Source organism: Triticum aestivum, chromosome 5A, assembly GCF_018294505.1.
Source record: "Triticum aestivum cultivar Chinese Spring chromosome 5A, IWGSC CS RefSeq v2.1, whole genome shotgun sequence".
NCBI classification, from domain to species: domain Eukaryota; kingdom Viridiplantae; phylum Streptophyta; class Magnoliopsida; order Poales; family Poaceae; genus Triticum; species Triticum aestivum.
Genome location: NC_057806.1, coordinates 638,746,543 through 638,756,194, shown reverse-complemented (window position 1 = coordinate 638,756,194; position 9,652 = coordinate 638,746,543).

Below are 9,652 nucleotides of genomic sequence, written 5' to 3'. Positions count from 1 at the left end.
ACCTACGGCTTCTGATTTTGTCATGAATCACTTTGTCATCTCTCAAATATGGAACGGTTATTAATCGGTCCTTTTCGGCCGACCGGACCTTGTGAAAGATCCATTGTACTGTACAGGGGTAAAGGTAAACGATCGGCCGATCCTTCCCCTTGCGCCGATGCAATGCCAAGGACGGCATGGTAACAATCTGCTCAAACAACCATGTTTTTTTTTTTTTGCTTTTTGCTCAAACAACAATGTTGGGATAGTAATATTGCAGTCAGTCAGACAAATAGAGATCTGTGCATGTGTTATGGACTTTGTCGGCAAGGAAAAACAGCTTGCTAACCTGTCAAGATAAGGACAGGAGTGAGATTCTCCTCCTGCCTACAGGTTCTAGAATCAAACGTATTATCTGGATTGTATGGTTCTTGAGGAAAGGGTGGTCGAAGGCCGGCTGGTGCGAGATGTGCGTCCTTGCCTATGGCGACCTGGCCGCCCCGCACGAGAGGCACATCGCCGCCGCCAGCAGGCACGCGACGGCGCGCGCAGCGACCATGGCTCCTCTCTTACTCACTAATCCTCCCACGGCCCCTGGCCCTTCTCTCACCCAGCTCTTGTTGGGGAACGTAATAATTTTAAAAAAATTCTTACGCACACGCAAGATCATGGTGATGCATAGCAACGAGAGGGGAGAGTGTGATCTACGTACCCTTGTAGACCGACAACGGAAGCCTTAGCACAACGCGGTTGATGTAGTCGTACGTCTTCACGGCCCGACCGATCAAGCACCGAAACTACGGCACCTTCGAGTTCTAGCACACGTTCAGCTCGATGACGAACCCCGGACTCCGATCCAGCAAAGTGTCGGGGAAGAGTTCCGTCAGCACGACGGCGTGGTGACGATCTTGATGTACTACCGTCGCAGGGCTTCGCCTAAGCACCGCTACAATATTATCGAGGATTATGGTGGAAGGGGGCACCGCACACGGCTAAGAATATGATCAGGTGGATCAACTTGTGTGTCTAGGGGTACCCCCTGCTCCCGTATATAAAGGAGCAGGGGGAGGTGCGGCCGGCTAGGAGAAGGGCGCGCCAGGAGGAGTCCTACTCCCACCGGGAGTAGGATTCCCCCCTTTCCTAGTTGGAATAGGATTCGGGAGGGGGAAAGAGGAGAGAGAGAAGGAAGGGGGGCGCCGCCCCCCTCTTCTTGTCCTATTCAGAGTAGGGGGGGAGGGGCGCGCGGCCCAGCCCTGGCCACCTCTCCTCTCTTCCACTAAAGCCCACTAAGGCCCACATACCTCCCGGGGGGTTCCGGTAACCTCCCGGTACTCCAGTAAAATGCCAATTTCACCCGGAACACTTCCGATATCCAAATATAGGCTTCCAATATATCAATCTTTATGTCTAGACCATTTCGAGACTCCTCGTCATGTCCGTGATCACATCCGGAACTCCGAACAAACTTCGGTACATCAAAATGCATAAACTCATAATATAACTGTCATCAAAACCTTAAGCGTGCGGACCCTACGGGTTCGAGAACAATGTAGACATGACCGAGACACGTCTCCGGTCAATAACCAATAGCGGAACCTGGATGCTCATATTGGCTCCCACATATTCTACGAAGATCTTTATCGGTCAGACCGCATAACAACATACGTTGTTCCCTTTGTCATTGGTATGTTACTTGCCCGAGATTCGATCGTCGGTATCTCAATACCTAGTTCAATCTCGTTACCGGCAAGTCTCTTTACTCGTTTCGTAATACATCATCTCGCAACTAACTCATTAGTTGCAATGCTTGCAAGGCTTATGTGATGTGCATTACCGAGAGGGCCCAGAGATACCTCTCCGACAATCGGAGTGACAAATTCTAATCTCGAAATACGCCAACCCAACATGTAACTTTGGAGACACCTGTAGAGCTCCTTTATAATCACCCAATTACGTTGTGACGTTTGGTAGCACACAAAGTGTTCCTCCGGTAAACGGGAGTTGCATAATCTCATAGTCATAGGAACATGTATAAGTCATGAAGAAAGCAATAGCAACATACTAAACGATCGAGTGCTAAGCTAACGGAATGGGTCAAGTCAATCACATCATTCTCCTAATGATGTGATCCCGTTAATCAAATAACAACTCTTTGTCTATGGTTAGGAAACATAACCATCTTTGATTAACGAGCTAGTCAAGTAGAGGCATACTAGTGACGTTTAGTTTGTCTATGTATTCACACAAGTATTATGTTTTCGGTTAATATAATTCTAGCATGAATAATAAATATTTATCATGATATAAGGAAATAAAATAATAACTTTATTATTGCCTCTAGGGCATATTTCCTTCAGCTCCTTCCTCCCGCTAGAACTTCAAGAAGGAACATGCGCCCTTCTGCACCAGAGACGCCCCTCGCCGCCTCCGGGGACCGGCGTGCGGATTTTGAAACAATGCGGGGTGTGTGGCGTGGGGAGTGGAGCAGTGGTAGTGGCACGCTCTCCGCTTCTCAGGCGGATCGCCGTGTGGGCTGAGGAGCAGTGAGCCTACTCCACCGGGCTACCAGTCCTGTTCGAGTGTGTCTGTTCAGGGTAAAACACACATACAAGATGGCCCAGCGCATGGATGCAAACATATTTTTGTTCGTTTTGTGTCCGCTTTCGATCCATCCCGACCCAAATTTAGGCCGCTTTTGAGGTGAAAGGAAAGCGCGCGGACGGGCGGGCCGTGTGCGCTTGTCCTTCCTGGCCCGCCCGCCAGTGGCACAGACATCCCTTTCTCTATCCGCCCTCCTTCCCTCTCCAGCCGCATCCCCTTCACTCTTACCCCTAGCCGTCGCCGCTGCCATTGCTGCTGTGCAGCTCGGACGCGCGCTTGTCCAGCCCCCTTTCCCTCGACGCCCCCGAGCTACCCAACCACGGTCACCTGATTTGCGCACCCGGCGACCGAATTTGGAGCGGATCCGGTCGGCCTTGAGCTCGCCCGGCTAAGGAAGGCCGCACCGTGCCATGGACTAGCCGGGTACCGGGCCGGAAGGCTCCGGCAAGGCCGCAAGGCCGCATGGAGGTACTGTCTCCGCCTCCAGCCGCTCGGATCTACACCGTCGGCGATCCACCGGCAGATACACAAACGGCGGTCGGCCGGGCTCGATGCTGGTCCAAAAGCTCGTCGGCGCACCTTTGCCACTCATTACGTGCGACGACTGCCCAAAGAAGGTCTTCCGCCACGTGTCTACAACGTCGGAACATCTGAATGGGTGTTCATCAAGTGCTCAGCCGATGGGGTATGTGTTACTTAACTTCGGTTGTGCTCTTGAATTTGACTAGTTGTGCAAACTTAAGTTTTTATTGTGTAGAATTGATGTAAATTTTGGTATTGGGAAGAAGAATACATCGATATATTGATAGAGCACAATTTAGTAGATGTTTGTGCATTTTTAGCTAGCATAGAGGCTAGAGATGAGACTAATGCTATTGTTGCTAGAATAGAGGCTAGACATGAGACTACATGCGAGAAAGCAATGTCTATTTCTTTAGACTCGAAAAAGAAAGAAGCACACAAGATCGAGCCTCCGCAGATCAACAATGAATGCATCAAGAAGGCACTAATCCAACTTACATGAGCAGTTATGGAATTTGGTTCTCTTCTAAAATGTATTCTTGTGGTTCTTGTTTTATTTGGTCTTGCTTTTGTAGTCAAAATTTGATGATGCATTTCCATGTATCAAAAATCAATGATGAAAAAAAAGGTATGTGCTTGAAAAGAAAAATGCATGCGGACGAGATGCGGCCGGAGATGCGTTCGCGCGTTGGGCGCATGGCCGGCACATCCCAGAAAAGGCCCAGACACGACCTCATTGGAGCAACTCCAAATGATCGACCCAAACGGACGGTGCATTTGTTCGCTTTTTGTCCGTTTGGATCGGCCGCCCGCCCGACATCCGCCTAGTTTTGCATTTGGGTCGGCAGTGCGCCTAACGCGCCGACCCATATGTGCCGGCGTGGCCGGCTGACCACCCAATTGTACATGGACTTGCATTCAACATATTATCAAATGAAAATGTTTAGTCTAGCCGCCCAAATAAATAGTATAGTTTTACAAACCAAATACAAATAAAAATGTTTCACATAGTTTTGCAAACGAATAAAAGAAGACACATCTATTGGTTGCCAACATGAGCCCACATATGCTCAACCAAATCATTTTGCAGTTGCACGTGAGTTTCCCAATCACGCATGTCTTCATGAAATTGAGTGAACTGCTCAAATGTTGCCGCTACTCCATGCTCAGGCACAATATTCTCACCCTGAAACTGAAAGCCTTGATCGTATAGACGTTCCGGGCGCTCGTCTTCTACGATCATATTGTGCATGATCACACAAGCAGTCATCATCTCCCACAGTTTCTGCGTGCTCTAAGTATTAGCAGGATACCGATGGATGCCCCATCGAGATTGCAAAATGCCAAAGGCACACTCGACATCCTTTCTAGCACTCTCTTGCTCCTGGGAAAATCTTTTCCTTTTCTCTCCGATAGGGTTGGGTATTGTCTTGACAATAATGGTCCACTGAGGATAGATACCGTCACCCAGATAGTACCCTTCGTCGTAGTTGTGGCCGTTGACAGTAAAGTTCACCGGTGGGTTGTTGCCTTCGACAAGCCTAGCAAACACCGACGAGCGCTGAAGCACGTTGATATCATTGTGTGATCCAGCCATGCCAAAGAAAGAATGCCAGATCCAGAGATCTTGAGACGCCACGGCCTCTAGTATGACAGTGCAAGCCCTGACATGTCCCTTATACTGCCCTTGCCAAGCAGAAGGGCAGTTCTTCCACTCCCAATGCATGCAGTCTATGCTACCAAGCATCCCCGGGAAGCCCCTGCTGGCATTCATTGCCAACAAACGGGCTGTATCTTCAACTGTCGGTTCTCTCAAGTACTCACGGCCAAACACAGCAATAATAGCCTTGCAGAACTTATACAGGGACTCTAGGTATGTAGACTCGCTCATACGGACGTACTCGTCAATGAGATCATCGGGCACTCCGTATGCAAGCATTCGGATGGCGGCAGTGCATTTCTGATAAGAGAAGAAACCAATCTTGCCGACGGCATCTTTGTTGCACTCGAAATAGTCATCATAAACGACCAGTCCCTCTCTAATACGGTTGAAAACATGCCTACTCATAGGGAATCGCCGGCGGAATTTGTGATGTTTGAACAACGGATTTGTTGTATCAAATTAGTCCTTCCAGAGAAGGAAATGCCCGCTCTCTCGGTTGCAATTCAACGCTGAAAGGTGGCCCGGAATGGAGCCACAGAACAATGGCCGTTGGCTGTTGAGGTGGTGATGGACCAACACGGCAGCCAATATCTCCTCCTCGTCGTCGGACGACGAATCATCGGAGTCGCAAAGGAAATTGTGGAAAAAGAACTCATCGGGGGAGTCCATTTCGTACCTTGGCAAACTGTCGAGCAGCTTGCAGGCGTCGACGAAGGAGACGGCCGGCGAGGGGAGTCACGGCGCCCACAGACCAGCTAGCTGCCCTGCCAGTGTCCGACGAGCATGCTGGTCCGATGTGGCAGGGCGGCGAGGCGGCTTCTTAGTCACGGGCGGCTGTGCGGTGGGGGAAGCGGCGGTGTGAAGCAGTTTGCTCCCCGGCGGCAAAACGGCGGCGGAGGGCGACAGAGGGAAGGGGCGGCGTTGCTGGGTGGATGTGGAGGCGGCGGTAGCTGGAAGAGTCACCGAAAAAAATGGGCGGCGGTGTCGGCGACGGAGGAGGCGGGTGTTGGCCGGGGGGTGAGACGGGAGGCCAATGTGCCACAGACCAGCGGCCCGGGGACAGGAGTAGGCGAGCGCGCGTGCGTCCGTCGCGTGTCCACACCGACGTAAATCCGACTCAAAAATGGGCCGGAAATGAGTCGTCCACGGACGAAAAACAGACGCACGTCCATTTGGGTCGACGCGTTGGGCCGCTTTTTATGTCCGTGTCGTTAACCCAAATAGATGGTCGCGAATAAAATGGGTCATCTCATTGGAGTTGCTCTTACCCTACCAAAACGAACAGAATCCGAACCAAATAAATGTCTGTTTGGTCGTGCGCTGGAATTGGCATGAGGTTTGCAACAAATGGGCAGTGGAACGACTGCGAGGCCGCTTAATTTTTTTGAAATAATACACTTTCCTAAATAAATTTGAGAAATATTTCGTCATTTTGATTTTTTTTCAAAAATAATACAGCTTCGGCTTGCAGGAAGCCGATTGGCTTCTGTCGGCCACGGGCAAGACGATAGGGCGCAGTCGGCCTGCGCGAAGCTGAGTAAGGCCCACTCGGCCACGGCTAAGCCGATTAGTGGCTACGCCACCCGACACATGGTCAGTTGGCCAGGCCTGCATGCAGTCGGCCACGACAAAGCCAATAATAACATCTTCAATAGTTTGTATGTTAACTTGTTGATAAAATATGTTATGTCATCAACCAACATTTTAATATACAACAGTTCTAATGGGTTGTATCTAGTTTGCCCAATAAAATATGAGATAATAAATGGGACGCTCTCTCATTCTACATTGGAGCTTATGCAATGGGTGTTGGTTCATGTACATACAACCTTCCTCTCTTTCTTTATTTATTGTATGACACATCATCAAAAATGCTATGCGGCAAAGTCTACTAACAACTATTTTACAACCATCGAAGATGCCCTAAGTAGCTATATGCATGCAAATGTGTACGTTCACAAAGCTAGGCAGTGCAAATGTAGTTGCAAGCGGAGTCGCTCACGTACACTAGCAAGTTTCAAGCTGATTGCTTGTCATTGCACCCAAGATGACACTGCTCACTAGTAAAAGCAACTCGATGTACGCTCGACCTTCCGCTCGGCGTCCGACCTATTTAACATTTAGGTTGGCAGTGCGTTTAACACGCCGACCCATATATACCGGCATGTCCAGTCGGCCGTCTTTTTTCAACAAATATGCATATGTTTTGCATTATTTAACAAGCAGACATATAAAAAATGTCATAGTTTCACAATCAAATAAAGCATAGTTTTACAATCAAATAAATTAAGCATAATTTTACAAGCCGAATAAAAAATAAACTGTCTCAAATGCATGTGAAAAAAAGACACATCTATCACAGCTCTGCCGAATAAAAACTAAATTGTATCTTGCGGAGTCGACTCTCTCAAGTAGTCGGGCCAAATACATCAATCACAACCCTGCAGAACCTGTACATGGACTATAGGCATGTAGACTCGCTCATACGGACATACTCCTCAATGAGATCACCGGGCATTCCGTATGCAAGCATTCAGATGGTTGCAGTGCATTTCTGGTAAGATGGGAAGCCAATCTTTTCAAGGGCGTCCTCTTTGCACTCGAAATAGTTATCGCCTCCCTTGGACCAGGTGGCTGGGCTGGAGACGCCCGGCGAGCGTGCCGGAGTCTGACGAGCGTGCCAGCGTCAGTACGAAGGAGCTGGCCGGGGGCGGCAAGGCGGCTTCCAGCTCGTGGCGGTGTTGGGAAGCTTCGGTGCCAGTACGGCGAGATAGTGGTGGGGGCGATGAGGTGACGACGTTGGGGGAAGGTGTGTCGGCACCAGCTACTGGCAGAGGCACCGACAAATGGGCAGCGGTAGATGGACGAAAAATGGATGCACGTCTGTTTGAATCGGCGCGTTTGACGGTCTTTTTTGTTCGCCGTGACCCAAACATAAATGGAATGGGTCGGCGTGTTTGAGTTGCTCTAATATATTGCAAACTGGAGCACTCAGCTGACTTGGGACTCCCATCCGAGCGTACGTACGTGTGTGTAGCTAGCTAGCTGTTGGTTGATCTTGATCAGTATAGCTAGCTGCCTAGCTTTTGTACGTAACGAATGCATGCACTCTATGTGCGTTTGAACTTGCATGCACACTTATCGGCTTCGCCGAAGCCGATAGACTGGCCTCTCGGCGTCACCATGGCCGATTGCATGCGGACCGGCCGACTGGCCGTGCGTCAGGTGGCCCAGCAGCCACTAATCGGCATAGCCGCGGCCGACTCGGCCCTACTCGGCTTCTCGCAGGCCGATTGGGCCTTATCGGCTTCCCACACGCCGAAGCTGTATTATTTTTGAAAAAAATCAAAATGGCGTAATATTTCTTAAATTTATTTTAAAAAGTGTATTATTTAAAAAAATTAGCTGCGAGGCCGCGGCTGGCACTAGTGCACTGCGGTGTTTGTTTTCTTTGGTGGGAATGGGAAGAGGCCGTCCGTCCGCCGCCCAGCCGAGCACGCTGCGGCTTTTGCCGTTTTCCGGGGTACTCTATTCCTACATTGCTCCGGGCTCCGGGCGAGCGGACGACAGGCGGAGCCAGCCCTACTGGAATGTGGGTCCTAGCAATAATTTTATGTATGTTTGATGAGTATAAATAAAATTTCCAAAACAAGAAACGGTTGTGTTGATGAGCAGTAGCCTGTATTTTTGTGAAAGATATGACATCGGTTTAGCGGTGGGTGCAATATATTGATATGCTTAGCAATGTCAAATCCTAAAATACAAAGGTTCAAGTAGACGAACATCACATCGAACCATGTTTCCTCAACGCAGAAAAGAGTCCAACGTTATTATGATAAGTACGTACTCCCTCTGTCTCAAAATATAAGAACGTTTTTAACACTAGTGTAGTGTTAAAAATGTTCTTATATTTTGGGACGGATGGAGTAGGTTACAATAGTTTGGTACGTGATGTGAACTGTTTCATCAGAGTGATGACAACATGCAGGCTCGCTGCCATGCGCGTTGAGCACAATACTCTCGTCCGCAAAAGGATCTGGGAGCTGGTTCCCCGCCCTCCCGACGCCAACCTCTTCACTGGCAAGTGGCTCGTCAAGTACAAGCTGCACACCGACGGCTCGCTGGAGCGCTACAAGGCAAGATGGGCCGTGAACGGGTTTCGGCAATGTGTCGGCATCGATTACGGTGAGACGTTCTCGCCAGTCGTCAAGCAAGCCACGATCCGCACGGTGCTCACTCTCGCCACGCCGCGTGGCTGGCCCGTGCATCAACTCAACGTCTCCAACACCTTCCTTCAAGGCATGCTCGACGAAGAGGTCTATTGCCTCTAGCCTCCCGACTTTGTCGACCCCGAGTGCCCGCAACACGTCTGCCACCTCTCTAAGTCGCTCTACGGGTTGAATACCGGGCATGCTCTTTGTTTTGTTCTTAAGGTTAAGATAGCATTATGGCCGCCGTTCACGCCTCGGACGTGCGCGTGCCAAACCCAATCTTCTTCTCAAATGGTGCGTGCGTGCGGTTTGTAATTTCCCCCACCAGGATCGGGCCCCAGGACGCGTCACGTCCCGTCCGTGTCAGCCCGCACCCGCGCCCACGTGCGAGCTGCTCACCGACCGGTGGGGCCGTGATGGCATGGACCTTTCAACTTTCGGTGCGTGCGAGCGGCCGCGCGCACCCGTGTGAGAAGGAAGCCGTGAAGGGTTCCCATGGTGGTGGTGTGGCATTGGATCCGGTCGGACGCACGCATGCATGCACGCACCGTGTGATTAGCGACATGGCCTCGTCTGAAAAGCTCCCTTTGGAGTAAAAGTGATTAGCCAGCCGGTGCTTACTACTGTACCTGTACCTGTACGGGAGCTTTAGCCAAGGAGCCTACAATACAAACAG